The 16,825-nt window shown below is 33.1% G+C and overlaps 1 non-coding gene across 1 annotated transcript; it reads right to left on the reverse strand.

Annotated features, from left to right (window-relative positions):
- Positions 1-694: 694 nt before the first annotated feature.
- Positions 695-890, reverse strand: LOC139887481 (U2 spliceosomal RNA). Its single transcript, XR_011773308.1, has one exon. It is a non-coding gene; the product is annotated as a U2 spliceosomal RNA (small nuclear RNA).
- Between the last annotated feature and the right edge of the window lie 15,935 nt (positions 891-16,825).

Raw genomic sequence — 16,825 nt, forward strand, 5'->3', positions numbered from 1 at the left:
GAAGAAACACGCACGATGAAGCAAGAAATGATACAGAATACTGCAGAAAGGAAGACATTGATGAAGGACTTACATCAGCAATTGAAACTCATACAATTCTCTCTACACCCTGAAAACCAAAACTCGAGATACAAAGCTTCAAAGGTAGAGTGTTTAATATATATTGATCTACTAAATTTAATCTTCATTGGAATTCACTTCAATACTAAACTGTTTTTTCTACATAAACTTTTGCAAAAAACTGGAAAAGGGAAAGTTAGACGGACTGTCTCAAATTTTATACGAAGATCGGAATCAATCAGTAGTCGTGAGAGGAGGTTCGGGAGCAAATACAGTGGCAGTTAGAGGTCCTTCTGAAAGTTCAATGTCAAACATTTTACGCAGAGTACAATAATTGAAAACAAAACTCTGTTATAGTTTAGTTAAATGGCTGTTCATGCTTCATAAGATATGAAGATTAGCGTAGTTTGGTTCTTAGCTACCGCTTGTGCGTGTGCACAAAATTATATTATAGGAGTATATGATAGAAACAATGGCATATACTGATATTATGCTTAGTGAACAATTCTGAAAACCATTTAAAGCTCAAAAGTCATTGTTCTTAGATAACCTAGACATGTAAACAAGCAGCAGCCCATTTATTACAAAATAATATTATACTTTAAAAAAATTTAAAAGTTTGAACTAAGAATTGGAGGGGTGAGCCAGGCCAAGGCAATAGTGCAACGCCAAGGCGACTCGCAAAGACCCCGATAGCAAGCTACCGTGATGGGCCTTTCCCCATGAAAAATAAGATTAATATCAAGTGAACCGATGACTCACATATCAGATATTAAACTGATAAGAACAGATACTACACTTGATCTTAGCCAAAAGGCCGAGAAAGGTATGATTTCTCTAATATCAGGCCTTGGTTTATATAGCTACATATGAGTTCCCTGTTTCTTACCTTGAGTCTATGTGGGATGGTTAGAGTGGATTTTTTTTTTCCTACTAGTTTCTTTTTTTCTTGGTTTATATAGCTACACATAAAGATCGATATTCAATTCTTTATCAACAAGACTTTCTTCATATGTGTTTGTTATCCTATCCTATATTCTAAAGAAAAAAGATACCACAATCAAGTATAACAGTACTTGGTTGCATAGTAAAAAAAAGTTGCACCCATCATCTTATCCTCCAATCCTGATTATAATATCTTATAAATAATAATTACGATATAACTAATCCAATTGGATTAAAACGGATCTGAAATAGTGGACAACCATAATTCTAAAGAAAAAAGAGATACCACAATCAAGTATAACAGTACTTGGTTGCATAGTAACAAAAAAAAAAAAGTTGCACTCATCATCTTTTCAGTTTCTTCTGGAACAATACTGATTATAATATCTTATAAATAATAATTACGATATAACTAATCCAATTGGATTAAAACGGATCTGAAATAGTGGACAACCATAAAGATGATTTAGGTAATTTGCGCAACTTATATTATAATCAATCAAATTAGATTAAAAAAGGATCTACGCTTTGACAAAAAAGGTTGCAAATTTCAATTCCGAAACTTTAGTTTTAACTTCGTTTAGGATATTATAACACATTTGGAAAACATCATGTTCCGCTTGGTGTCGAAGCATATTCAATATGTATGTATGTATATATATATATATATATATATATATATATATATATATATATATATATATATATATATATATATATATATATACTAGTCTTATAAGCACATGCGTTGCACGACATTTGTATAAATTAGTAGTCGATAACGTTAATATTGATACTTATCAAATGTATAATACAATTACAATAATATAATCCTTTATTATTGATAATATTTGTATAAAAAATATTTAGTAATGAATACCAACGCATAGATTATAAGCCCGTCCGTTAAAATTATTCTAACTTTAATTGACAAAAAATCAACAATATACCAAACATGAGTCCTTAAAAGTTTGTTTTAAAATTGATCGTTGAGAATCTCTTATTCAAAAGGTGACTTTGAAAGGAGTAATATATTGAATCTTGAATCATAATAATTATATTTCCATCCATCGACCTGTTGATAGATACATATATAATCTCGTTAGCTGCAATAATATAAAACTTATAATAATATTAAATCATCATTGTAATCTTATAGGATCAATTCATTCAATTGTTTTATATAAAAAGGATTTATTTTTATATGGTAACTACGATCTATAATATGTTTTCCTAATATATTTATAATATTTTAATCCTTTTCCTATTTATTAAATTTAATTCAGTTTAATAATAAAATGACACGTAGGATTATTTAATTCAGTTTAATTGACAAAATGACACGTAGGATTTATAGCACGCGCTTTATAATAATGTATACTAGTTAAAGACCCGCGATTTCGTGGGGTTTTTGAATTGAACTCGTTGAGAAATGTCTGACATGATGTGGAACTGAAGTTAGTAGATATAATTGACTTCTCCGGAATGCACAAACTTGTGATATTATGATGGCTTAGTATCTATGTTAACCCATTCAACGACACGGTATATAGGCAATAATATGAACTTGATTGCTCTCTTTTGTAAATCTTAGCTTCTTTCATCATACTTTTGTAATGTTTGATGTTAAAACAAATGTGGCATACTCACACATCAAATATCAATTTAGATTGTGTGACGAATCAGGTAAATGTTGCTTGGCATTGTATGGTCTATAAAATACCATTAATCATCGATTGACATATCATAATGTTCAATTACATGTCGAACTACTCATAGTTTTTAATAATTACATTCTAACCATAAAATAGAAACATACCAAATCCATAAATATATCATTCGACATATTGATTAACACTTTTGCACTAACTAACGAAAAACCTGCAGATTCAAAAAACTTAGATACCGAAACAAACAGTTACACCGGTGAGTTCCATCTAGGACCAAGATGAACCTCCTTTCGTCACGCAGGAATGCAATCAAACACTTGTCGTCCCAAACAAGTGTTAAAGACCCGCGATTTTGCGGGTTTTATAATAATAGAGTATGTGTTAGGTTGATTAAAAAGCAAACAATATTAGATAAACCACAAAGTGTTGTGATATATTTAATAACATAAATAGACCTCATAGTTGCACATATCTAACCAGCAAAGGGTTGTAATAGAAAATGCTTATGAGTAAAAGTACATTTGTATGAAATTAAACGATTTTTTTTTATCATGGATGGAAATATTAAATAGATACATATATAACTATTTCATTAGCATGAGCGTCACAAGAATTAACTCATTATATAAACGCACGAATTCGCGGAGATTTTTGAGGGATGAATCATCATTGACATGTATGAATCACTATATCTTGTATGGTATTTGTTAGGTTTATAATAAATTGATTCAGTTGCAATATTAATGTTAACTGACTTGTAATCAATGTAGATTTTTTGAACTTAAAAAAAATACATATAAAATAAAATTGTAAGTCTAACACTGTAAAAAAGGCTAACATCCATTTTGCCAGAAAAAAACCCGTGAATTCGCGAGATTGGTTAAAAAAAATTGTTGTCATAAAGTAAAACATAAGGTTTCATGTATTCGTATCTTCTCTTTGATTTCGGAGTATATGATACGCGGTAAACATGACAAAAATATGATACACTTCAAACATATCTTTTTTTGGGTGTCATGTGGCGGCTTGCATACCAGGTACCTGCATACAATAAGTGGCAACAAATACTTTTACCAACAACAAATACTTTTATCAACAAACTGTACTACTATGAAATTTACACAATAATATTAATGGGTTGTGCGTTGCACCGGTATTTTGTTAAAAATTGCTAACAGGTTAACAACACAAATTACTTGACATTAAAGTTCTAGTAAGGGTAAACACAACCAATATTTTTATAAAATTACTTGTGGATGGTAAATATATGTATTACAACATCTTCTGCCTTTTGTTTATGATGTTAGATACATTAATAATCAGCTACTGTTGTTGGTATATTTGTTTTTTCATGTTGCAGAGAAATTGCATGTAAATGGCTAAAATCACAAAAGACCAAAAAATTGTGTAATAATAGACATTATATAACATAATTAATACCTATAAGTGGAGGACTCGTCTTTCAATAGGAATTGGAATGAAAACGTGCCCTGATATTCACTCCAATGTATACACTTTTTCTGGTAGTATGATAAAAGGCATTATAACAATGGAGATAACTAACTCTGAAATTAGTAATGGGAGTTTGGCTGAGTTATAAGAATAACACTATTCAAATGAATAAACCAAATAACCCTATAAACACAAATTAATAAGCATACTCAATAAACACTTATTTTCTTTTCTTAAAAGAGTTTCCTCACATACTTGTTGATTAGATGGCCAAACATAATTTGTTTGAATCTAAATACTGTGCTGACATTAATGAGGTGTGTGTATATATATATATATATATATATATATATATATATATATATATATATATATATATATATATATATATAGTGGTAGGATCAAGAGGGAAGTAACCAATGGGGGGAAGCGGGGGGAAGCAAAAACTTTTTTTTTCGTTTTTTGTAAAAACTTTCTTCACGAACATTATAGATGGGATGAAAATATGAACATTTAGTAGAGACACTTTGTGATAAATGTTTTTATTTTGGCGGAAAAACGCTTTTAGAAGTAATATATAACAATTATCGTGTTTTTCGAGCGTATGTTGAGGTTTTAGCTATTGGGGTTTAGATATTAGGGTTTAGATATTAGGGTTTATAGGGTTTAGATATTAGGGTTTAGAAATTTAGGGTTTAGGGTTTAGATTTAGGGTTTAGATTTAGAATTTAGATTGAGTTTTTAACACGAACGGTTTAGAGTTTAGGGTTTAGGATTTAGGGTTTAGGGTTTGGTGTTTTGGGTTTATTCCATAAACCCAAAAGCTAAAACCTCAACATACCATAAACCCAAAACACCAAACCCTAAACCCTAAACCCTAAACTCTAAATCGGGCTAAATTACCAACGAGCTTATTGCTCAGTGGTACCCGATGCCTTTGATCCCTGGGCCCACAGTAGGGGAAGCTTTGTCCCAAGAAAGGCGCAAGTTCGATTCTCAGTCTGGGCGCCCCGCATGGAATTATTTCTCCCTCCGGGGAGAAATTTGTGAAGTGTTTCGGGGGTCTAGCTAGCTGGGGTAAAAATTACCTTGCCGTCACTGTGGGTACTGGGAGGAGGTACTTTGCCGGCACAGGTCTCTTTCAGGGTGGGATTGGTGGGTGCTACGGCACACAGGGTTAGCGTGTCCCTGCCAACTTACACGTTTTGTCCCTAAATCGGGCTAAATTTTACTTCACAAAACATGAAAAAAAAAACGTTCATATTCTTCACGAACAATATTATCTTGAATGTTATTTTTGTCGATCGTTTTCCCGCCTAAATAATAACATTCATCACGAAGTGTCTCTTCTAAATGTTCATATTTTCGTGTGATCTTGATGCCGGAAAAAAAAATTCCAAAAAAACGAATTTTTTTTTTGCTTCCCCCCGCTTCCCCCGATTGGTTACTTTCCCATTGATCCTGCTCCTATATATATATATATATATATATATATATATATATATATATATATATATATATATATATATATATATATATATATATATATATAAGATGTGCATACCATGTTGGTGTCCTTTGCTTTTCTCCTGTTATGCTAGGAAGGGTACCCGAGTAGCAATTGCAATTAAATATGGAGTACTTATAAGTAGTGAGAATTCGATGTTCCCTTATCTCCACCCTTCAAACACTACACCGTCTTCTAATTCTATTTGTAGCTGATCAAACTCTTGAAGTGCAGTCTAATATTGTCCCTTGATCAGTTCCCTAGCTAAATCTATTTCCATGTATAATCTGTAATTGAGATCTCCAAACTAAAATTACTGGTTATTTCACAAAACAATAAATATTAAAAGAATGCTACAACGATGACAAAATGGACGATTCGAGTAAATATGTTATATTAGGATGATTTAAAACACTTTATCCTTGACATGTTTATAACTAATTCATATGACTAATAAGACTAATATATTTTTTTATCGTTCCAATGGTAATCTACGAATTTCATGATAAAACATTACAAAATACACTTTGTGCAACTTGTGATAAGTTGACATGTTGAAATGTCCCGTTCTTATTGATTAAAAACGTTCCATATTAATTGATTTCGTTCCGAGATTTTGACCTCTATATTAGACGTTTTTCAAAGACTGCATTCATTTTAAAACAAACCATAACCTTTATTTCATCAATAAAGGTTTAAAAAGCTTTACGTAGATTATCAAATAATGATAATCTAAAATATCCTGTTTACACGCGACCATTACATAATGGTTTACAATACAAATATGTTACAACGAAATAAGTTTCTTGAATGCAGTTTTTACACAATATCATACAAGCATGGACTCCAAATCTCGTCCTTATTTAAGTATGCGACAGCGGAAGCTCTTAATAATCACCTGAGAATAAACATGCATAAAACGTCAACAAAAATGTTGGTGAGTTAGAGGTTTAACCTATATATTATCAAATCATAATAATAGACCACAAGATTTCATATTTCAATATACATCCCATACATAGAGATAAAAATCATTCATATGGTGAACACCTGGTAACCGACATTAACAAGATGCATATATAAGAATATCCCCATCATTCCGGGACACCCTTCGGATATGATATAAATTTTGAAGTACTAAAGCATCCGGTACTTTGGATGGGGTTTGTTAGGCCCAATAGATCTATCTTTAGGATTCTCGTCAATTAGGGTGTTTGTTCCCTAATTCTTAGATTACCAGACTTAATAAAAAGGGGCATATTCGATTTCGATAATTCAACCATAGAATGTAGTTTCACGTACTTGTGTCTATTTTGTAAATCATTTATAAAACCTGCATGTATTCTCATCCCAAAAATATTAGATTTTAAAAGTGGGACTACAACTCACTTTCACATATTTTTACTTCGTGGGAAGTAAGACTTGGCCACTGGTCGATTCACGAACCTATAACAAATATGTACATATATATCAAAGTATGTTCAAAATATATTTACAATACTTTTAATACATTTTGATGTTTTAAGTTCATTAAGTCAGCTGTCCTCGTTAGTAACCTACACTAGTTGTCCAACGTTAGATGTACAGAAAAAATTGATATATATTATCTTGAATCAATCCACGACCCAGTGTATACATGTCTCAGGCTAGATCACAACTCAAAGTATATATATTTTTGGAATCAACCTCAACCCTGTATAGCTAACTCCCACATTACTGCATATAGAGTGTCTATGGTTGTTCCAAATAATATATACACATGGGTCGATATGATATGTCAAAACATTTGCATACGTGTCTATGGTATCCCAAAATTACATAATATATTAGAATACATATATAATACAATATAAGTTAGCTAGGATATGATTAATATAGATTTGTTACCAATTTTCACGTTGCTACAACAAGAAAAATTATCCAATTTTGTTTTACCCATAACTTCTTCATTTTAAATCCGTTTTGAGTGAATCAAATTGCTACGGTTTCATATTGAACTATATTTTATGAATCTAAATAGGAAAAGTATAGGTTTATAGTCGGAAATATAAGTTACAAGTTGTTTTTGTAAAGGTAGTCATTTCAGTCGAAAGAACGACGTCTAGATGACCATTTTAGAAAACATACTTCCACTTTGAGTTTAACCATGATTTTTGGATATAGTTTCATGTTCATAAGAAAAATTATTTTTCTAGAAGAACAACTTTTAAATCAAAGTTTATCATAGTTTTTAATTAACTAACCCAAAACAGCCCGCAGTGTTACTACGACGGCGTATGTCCGGTTTTACAGTGTTCTTCGTGTTTCCAGGTTTTAAATCATTAAGTTAGCATATCATATAGATATAGAATATGTGTTTAGTTGATTTTAAAAGTCAAGTTAGAAGGATTAACTTTTATTTGCGAACAAGTTTAGAATTAACTAAACTATGTTCTAGTGATTACAAGTTTAAACCTTCGAATAAGATAGCTTTATATGTATGAATCGAATGATGTTATGAACATCATTACTACCTCAAGTTTTCTGGATAAAGCTACTGGAAATGAGAAAAATGGATCTAGCTTCAAAGGATCCTTGGATGGCTTGAAAGTTCTTGAAGCAGAATCATGACACGAAAAACAAGTTCAAGTAAGATTTCCACTCGAAATAAGATTGGTATAGTTATAGAAATTGAATCAAAGTTTGAATATGAGTATTACCTTGTATTAGAAAGATATCTTAATGTAAATAAGAAAGATTTCTTGAGGTTGGATGATCACTCTACAAGATTGGAAGTAAGCTAGCAAACTTGGAAGTATTCTTGATTTTATGAAACTAGAACTTGTAGAATTTATGAAGAACACTTAGAACTTGAAGATAGAACTTGAGAGAGATCAATTAGATGAATAAAATTGAAGAATGAAAGTGTTTGTAGGTGTTTTTGGTCGTTGGTGTATGGATTAGATATAAAGGATATGTAATTTTTTTTTTCATGTAAATAAGTCATGAATGATTACTCATATTTTTGTAATTTTATGAGATATTTCATGCTAGTTGCCAAATGATGGTTGCTACATGTGTTAGGTGACTCACATGGGCTGCTAAGAGCTGATCATTGGAGTGTATATACCAATAGTACATACATCTAAAAGCTGTGTATTGTACGAGTACGAATACGGGTGCATACGAGTAGAATTGTTGATGAAACTGAACGAGGATGTAATTGTAAGCATTTTTGTTAAGTAGAAGTATTTTGATAAGTGTCTTGAAGTCTTTAAAAAGTGTATGAATACATATTAAAACACTACATGTATATACATTTTAACTGAGTCGTTAAGTCATCGTTAGTCGTTACATGTAAGTGTTGTTTTGAGACCTTTAGGTTAACGATCTTGTTAAATATTGTTAACCCAAAGTTTATAATATCAAATGAGATTTTAAATTATTATATTATCATGATATTATGATATATTAATATATCTTAATATGATATATACATTTAAATGTCGTTACAACGATAATCGTTACATATATGTCTCGTTTCGAAATCCTTAAGTTAGTAGTCTTGTTTTTACTTATGTAGTTCATTGTTAATACACTTAATGATATATTTAATTATCATATTATCATGTTATATATAATATAACAATGTATTAATATGCTTCATATATATTTAGTAAGACGTGGTTATAACGATAATCGTTATATGTATCATTTCGAGTTTCATACGTCAATAGTCTCCTTTTTAAGTATATAACTTATTGTTACTAATTTTAATGAGATACTTGATGATCATTATATCATGTTAAACATATATATTTATTCATTTATGTATCATCATGTCATATACAACTTATAGCGTTCGTGAATCATTGGTCAAACTGGGTAATCAGACGTTTACAAAATTTCCGTTTCAATTAACCAAGTCTTAACAAGTTTGATTGCTTAACATGTTGGAAACACTTAATCATGTAAATAACAATTTCATTTAATATATATATAAACATGGAAAAGTTCGGGTCACTACAGTACCTACCAGTTAAATAAATTTCGTCCCGAAATTTTAAGCAGTTGGAGGTGTTGACGTATCTTCTGGAAATAATTGCGGTTATTTCTTCTTCATCTGATCTTCTCGTTCCCAGGTGAACTCGGGTCATCTACGAGCATTCCATCGAACCTTAACAATTGGTATCTTGTTTTGTTTAAGTCTTTTAACCTCACGATCCATTATTTCGACGGGTTCTTTGATGAATTGAAGTTTTTCGTTGATTTCGATTTCGTCTAATGGAATAGTGAGATCTTCTTTAGTAAAATATTTCTTCAAATTCGAGACGTGGAAAGTGTTATGTACAGCCACGAGTTGTTGAGGTAACTCAAGTCGGTAAGCTACTGGTCCGACACGATCAATAATCTTGAATGGTCCAATATACCTTGGATTTAATTTACCTCGTTTACCAAATCGAACAATGCCTTTCCAATGTGCAACCTTAAGCATGACCATCTCTCCAATTTCAAATTCTATATCTTTTCTTTTAATGTCGGCGTAGCTCTTTTGTCGACTTTGGGCGGTTTTCAACCGTTGTTGAATTTGGATGATCTTCTCGGTAGTTTCTTGTATTATCTCCGGACCCGTAATCTGTCTATCCCCCACTTCACTCCAACAAATTGGAGACCTGCACTTTCTACCATAAAGTGATTCAAATGGCGCCATCTCAATGCTTGAATGGTAGCTGTTGTTGTAGGTAAATTCTGCTAACGGTAGATGTCGATCCCAACTGTTTCCGAAATCAATAACACATGCTCGTAGCATGTCTTCAAGCGTTTGTATCGTCCTTTCGCTCTGCCCATCAGTTTGTGGATGATAGGCAGTACTCATGTCTAGACGAGTTCCTAATGCTTGTTGTAATGTCTGCCAGAATCTTGAAATAAATCTGCCATCCCTATCAGAGATAATAGAGATTGGTATTCCATGTCTGGAGACGACTTCCTTCAAATATAGTCGTGCTAACTTCTCCATCTTGTCATCTTCTCTTATTGACAGGAAGTGTGCTGATTTGGTGAGACGATCAACTATTACCCAAATAGTATCAAAACCACTTGCAGTCCTTGGCAATTTAGTGATGAAATCCATGGTAATGTTTTCCCATTTCCATTCCGGGATTTCGGGTTGTTGAAGTAGACCTGATGGTTTCTGATGCTTAGCTTTGACCTTAGAATACGTCAAACATTCTCCTACGTATTTAGCAACATCGGCTTTCATACCCGGCCACCAAAAATGTTTCTTGAGATCCTTGTACATCTTCCCCGTTCCAGGATGTATTGAGTATCTGGTTTTATGAGCTTCTCTAAGTACCATTTCTCTCATATCTCCAAATTTTGGTACCCAAATCCTTTCAGCCCTATACCGGGTTCCGTCTTCCCGAATATTAAGATGCTTCTCCGATCCTTTGGGTATTTCATCCTTTAAATTTCCCTCTTTTAAAACTCCTTGTTGCGCCTCCTTTATTTGAGTAGTAAGGTTATTGTGAATCATTATATTCATAGATTTTACTCGAATGGGTTCTTCCTGCTCAAGGCGTCAGCTACCACATTTGCCTTCCCCGGGTGGTAACAAATCTCAAAGTCGTAATCATTCAACAATTCAATCCACCTACGCTGCCTCATATTCAGTTGTTTCTGATTAAATATGTGTTGAAGACTTTTGTAGTCGGTATATATAATACTTTTGACCCCATATAAGTAGTGCCTCCAACTCTTTAATGCAAAAACAACCGCGCCTAATTCCAAATCATGTGTTGTATAATTTTGTTCGTGAATCTTCAATTGTCTAGACGCATAAGCAATCACCTTCGTTCGTTGCATTAATACACAATCGAGTCCTTCTTTGATGCGTTACAATAAATCACAAAATCATCATTCCCTTCAGGCAATGACATTATAGGTGCCGTAGTTAGCTTTTTCTTCAATAACTGGAACGCTTTCTCTTGTTCATCCTTCCATTCAAATTTCTTCCCTTTATGCGTTAATGCAGTCAAGGGTTTTGCTATTCTGGAAAAGTCTTGGATGAACCTTCTGTAGTAACCAGCTAGTCCTAAAAACTGGCGTATGTCTTTCGGAGTTTTCGGGGTTTCCCACTTTTCAACAGTTTCTATCTTTGCCGGATCCACCTTAATACCTTCTTTGTTCACTATGTGACCGAGGAATTGAACTTCTTCCAACCAAAATGCACACTTTGAAAACTTAGCGTACAATTCTTCCTTCCTCAATACTTCTAACACCTTTCTCAAATGTTCACCGTGTTCTTGGTCATTCTTTGAGTAAATAAGTATGTCATCAATGAAAACAATGACAAACTTGTCAAGGTATGGTCCACACACTCGGTTCATAAGGTCCATAAACACAGCTGGTGCATTAGTTAAACCAAACGGTATGACCATAAACTCGTAATGACCGTAACGTATTCTGAAAGCAGTCTTTGGAATATCATCTTCTTTCACCCGCATTTGATGATACCCGGAACGTAAGTCAATCTTTAAATAAACAGACGAGCCTTGTAGTTGATCAAATAAGTCGTCGATTCTCGGTAGTGGGTAGTGGTTCTTAATGGTAAGTTTGTTCAACTCTCGGTAGTCGATACACAACATGAATGTACCATCTTTCTTCTTGACAAACAAAACAGGAGCTTCCCACGGTGATGTGCTTGGTCGAATGAAACCACGCTCTAAAAGTTCTTGTAATTGGCTTTGCAGTTCTTTCATCTCGCTGGGTGCGAGTCTATAAGGAGCACGAGCTATTGGTGCAGCTCCTGGTACAAGATCTATTTGAAATTCAACGGATCGATGTGGGGGTAATCCCGGTAATTCTTTCGAAAATACATCGGGAAATTCTTTTGCGACGGGAACATCATTGATGCTCTTTTCTTCAGTTTGTACTTTCTCGACGTGTGCTAGAACAGCATAGCAACCTTTTCTTATTAGTTTTTGTGCCTTCAAATTACTAATAAGATGTAGCTTCGTGTTGCCCTTTTCTCTGTACACCATTAAGGGTTTTCCTTTTTCTCGTATAATGCGAATTGCATTTTTGTAACAAACGATCTCTGCTTTCACTTCTTTCAACCAGTCCATACCGATTATCACATCAAAACTCCCTAACTCTACTGGTATCAAGTCAATCTTAAATGTTTCGCTAACCAGTTTAATTTCTTGATTCCGACATATATTATCTGCTGAAATTAATTTACCATTTGCTAATTCGAGTAAAAATTTACTATCTAAAGGCGTCAATGGACAACTTAATTTAGCACAAAAATCTCTACTCATATAGCTTCTATCCGCACCCGAATCAAATAAAACGTAAGCAGATTTATTGTCAATAATAAACGTACCCGTAACAAGCTCCGGGTCTTCCTGTGCCTCTGCCGCATTAATATTGAAAACTCTTCCACGGCCTTGTCCATTCGTGTTCTCCTGGTTCGGGCAATTTCTAATAATGTGACCCAGTTTTCCACATTTATAACAAACTACATTGGCATAACTTGCTCTGACACTACTTGCTCCGCCATTACTCGTTCCGACACTATTTGTTCCTTTCGTTCTGTTAACCCCTGGTCCGTAGACCTTACACTTCGCCACGCTATGACCATTTCTTTTACACTTGTTGCAAAATTTGGTGCAGAACCCCGAGTGATACTTTTCACACCTTTGGCATAGCTACTTCTGATTGTTGTTGTTGTTGTTGTTGTTGCGATTATTATTGTTGTTGGGATGATTGTTATAGTTGCTGTTGTTGTTGTTGTTGTTATTGTTGTTGGGCCGTTTATTGTAGTTGCGATTGATGTTGCGATTGTTGGGATAGTTGTTGCGATTATTGTTGTAATTGTTGTTGTTGTTGTATTGGTGATTCTTATCACCGTTTTCCTCCCACTTTCTTTTGACTTGCTTCACATTGGCCTCTTCAGCAGTCTGTTCTTTAATTCTTTCTTCAATATGGTTCACTAGTTTGTGAGCCATTCTACATGCCTGTTGTATGGAGGCGGGCTCGTGTGAACTTATATCTTCTTGGATTCTTTCCGGTAATCCTTTCACAAACGCGTCGATCTTCTCTTCCTCATCTTCGAATGCTCCCGAACACAATAGGCACAATTCTGTGAATCGTCTTTCGTACGTGGTAATATCAAATCCTTGGGTTCGTAACCCTCTAAGTTCTGTCTTGAGCTTATTGACCTCGGTTCTGGGACGGTACTTCTCGTTCATCAAGTGCTTGAATGCTGACCACGGTAGTGCGTAAGCATCATCTTGTCCCACTTGCTCTAGATAGGTATTCCACCATGTTAACACAGAACCTGTGAAGGTATGTGTAGCGTACTTCACTTTGTCCTCTTCAGTACACTTACTTATGGCAAAAACCGATTCGACCTTCTCGGTCCACCATTTCAATCCGATCGGTCCTTCGGTTCCATCAAATTCCAAAGGTTTGCAGGCAGTGAATTCTTTGTAGGTGCATCCTACACGATTTCCTGTACTGCTAGATCCAAGGTTATTGTTGGTATGTAGCGCAGCCTGTACTACGGCTATGTTTGAAGCAAGAAAGGCACGAAATTCCTCTACGCTCATATTCAAAGTGTGTCGAGTAGTTGGTGCCATTTCCTTCAAATAGTCAAATGAAACAAGTTAATCATACAGAATATTAAGAGTGGTCAATAGTATCTCGTAGCATAATATGAACTCATTTATAAAAGCTTTTTCTTCATATTAGCGTTTTATAAGTTTAAATTCGGGTAGTACCTACCCGTTAAGTTCATACTTAGTAGCTAATATACAATTCAACTACTACAATTCTATATGAAAAACTAATTATAATAATATTTCGCGTTCAAACTTTTACACAATATTTTACAAACTTACAATACCGCTTATTTTACATATATCATGAAATATAGCACACAATAAATTTGATACAAGATGGTTGTGAAGATAATTCTAGCTAGTACACAAGTCGTTCAGCAAAGGCAATAAAGACACGTAATTCATACGTCCAGAAACAAGTCATGCATTCTGGTTTTACTAGGACTACTTCCCATCCTTGGTCTTGTGGAACATACCCGTTATGTGTAGTGACCCGAACTTTTCCATGTTTATATATATTAATTGAGATTGATATTTACATGATTAAATGTTTCCAACATGTTAAGCAATCAAACTTGTTAAGACTTGATTAATTGAAATAGGTTTCATATAGACAATTGACCACCCAAGTTGACCGGTGATTCACGAACGTTAAAACTTGTAAAAACTATATGATGACATATATATGGTTATATATATAGTTAACATTATATTATGATAATTAAACATATCATTAAGTATATTAACAATGAACTACATATGTAAAAACAAGACTACTAACTTAATGATTTTGAAACGAGACATATATGTAACGATTATCGTTGTAACGACATTTAATGTATATATATCATATTAAGAGATATTCGTACATCATAATATCATGATAATATAATAATTTAAAATCTCTTTTGATATTATAAACATTGGGTTAACAACATTTAACAAGATCGTTAACCTAAAGGTTTCAAAACAACATTTACATGTAACGACTAACGATGACTTAACGACTCAGTTAAAATGTATATACATGTAGTGTTTTAATATGTATTTATACACTTTTGAAAGACTTCAATACACTTATCAAAATACTTCTACTTAACAAAAATGCTTACAATTACATCCTCGTTCAGTTTCATCAACAATTCTACTCGTATGCACCCGTATTAGTACTCGTACAATACACAGCTTTTAGATGTATGTACTATTGGTATATACACTCCAATGATCAGCTCTTAGCAGCTCATGTGAGTCACCTAACACATGTGGGAACCATCATTTGGCAACTAGCATGAAATATCTCATAAAATTACAAAAATATGAGTAATCATTCATGACTTATTTACATGAAAACAAAATTACGTATCCTTTATATCTAATCCATACACCAACGACCAAAAACACCTACAAACACTTTCATTCTTCAATTTTCTTCATCTAATTGATCTCTCTCAAGTTCTATCTTCAAGTTCTAAGTGTTCTTCATAAATTTCAAAAGTTCTAGTTTCATAAAATCAAGAATACTTTCAAGTTTGCTAGCTCACTTCCAATCTTGTAAGGTGATCATCCAACCTCAAGAAATCTTTGTTTCTTACAGTAGGTTATCATTCTAATACAAGGTAATAATCATATTCAAACTTTGGTTCAATTTCTATAACTATAACAATCTTATTTCAAGTGATGATCTTACTTGAACTTGTTTTCGTGTCATGATTCTGCTTCAAGAACTTCGAGCCATCCAAGGATCCGTTGAAGCTAGATCCATTTTTCTCTTTTACAGTAGGTTTATCCAAGGAAATTAAGGTAGTAATGATGTTCATAACATCATTCGATTCATACATATAAAGCTATCTTATTCGAAGGTTTAAACTTGTAATCACTAGAACATAGTTTAGTTAATTCTAAACTTGTTCGCAAACAAAAGTTAATCCTTCTAACTTGACTTTTAAAATCAACTAAACACATGTTCTATATCTATATGATATGCTAACTTAATGATTTAAAACCTGGAAATACGAAAAACACCGTAAAACCGGATTTACGCCGTCGTAGTAACACCGCGGGCTGTTTTGGGTTAGTTAATTAAAAACTATGATAAACTTTGATTTAAAAGTTGTTATTCTGAGAAAATGATTTTTATTATGAACATGAAACTATATCCAAAAATTATGGTTAAACTCAAAGTGGAAGTATGTTTTCTAAAATGGTCATCTAGACGTCGTTCTTTCGACTGAAATGACTACCTTTACAAAAATGACTTGTAACTTATTTTTCCGACTATAAACCTATACTTTTTCTGTTTAGATTCATAAAATAGAGTTCAATATGAAACCATAGCAATTTGATTCACTCAAAACGGATTTAAAATGAAGAAGTTATGGGTAAATCAAGATTGGATAATTTTTCTCATTTTAGCTACGTGAAAATTGGTAACAAATCTATTCCAACCATAACTTAATCAACTTGTATTGTATATTATGTAATCTTGAGATACCATAGACACGTATACAATGTTTCGACCTATCATGTCGACACATCTATATATATTTCGGAACAACCATAGACACTCTATATGTGAATGTTGGAGTTAG

The sequence above is a fragment of the Rutidosis leptorrhynchoides genome, chromosome 1 (assembly GCF_046630445.1).
Source record: "Rutidosis leptorrhynchoides isolate AG116_Rl617_1_P2 chromosome 1, CSIRO_AGI_Rlap_v1, whole genome shotgun sequence".
In the NCBI taxonomy this organism is placed as follows: Eukaryota; Viridiplantae; Streptophyta; class Magnoliopsida; order Asterales; family Asteraceae; genus Rutidosis; species Rutidosis leptorrhynchoides.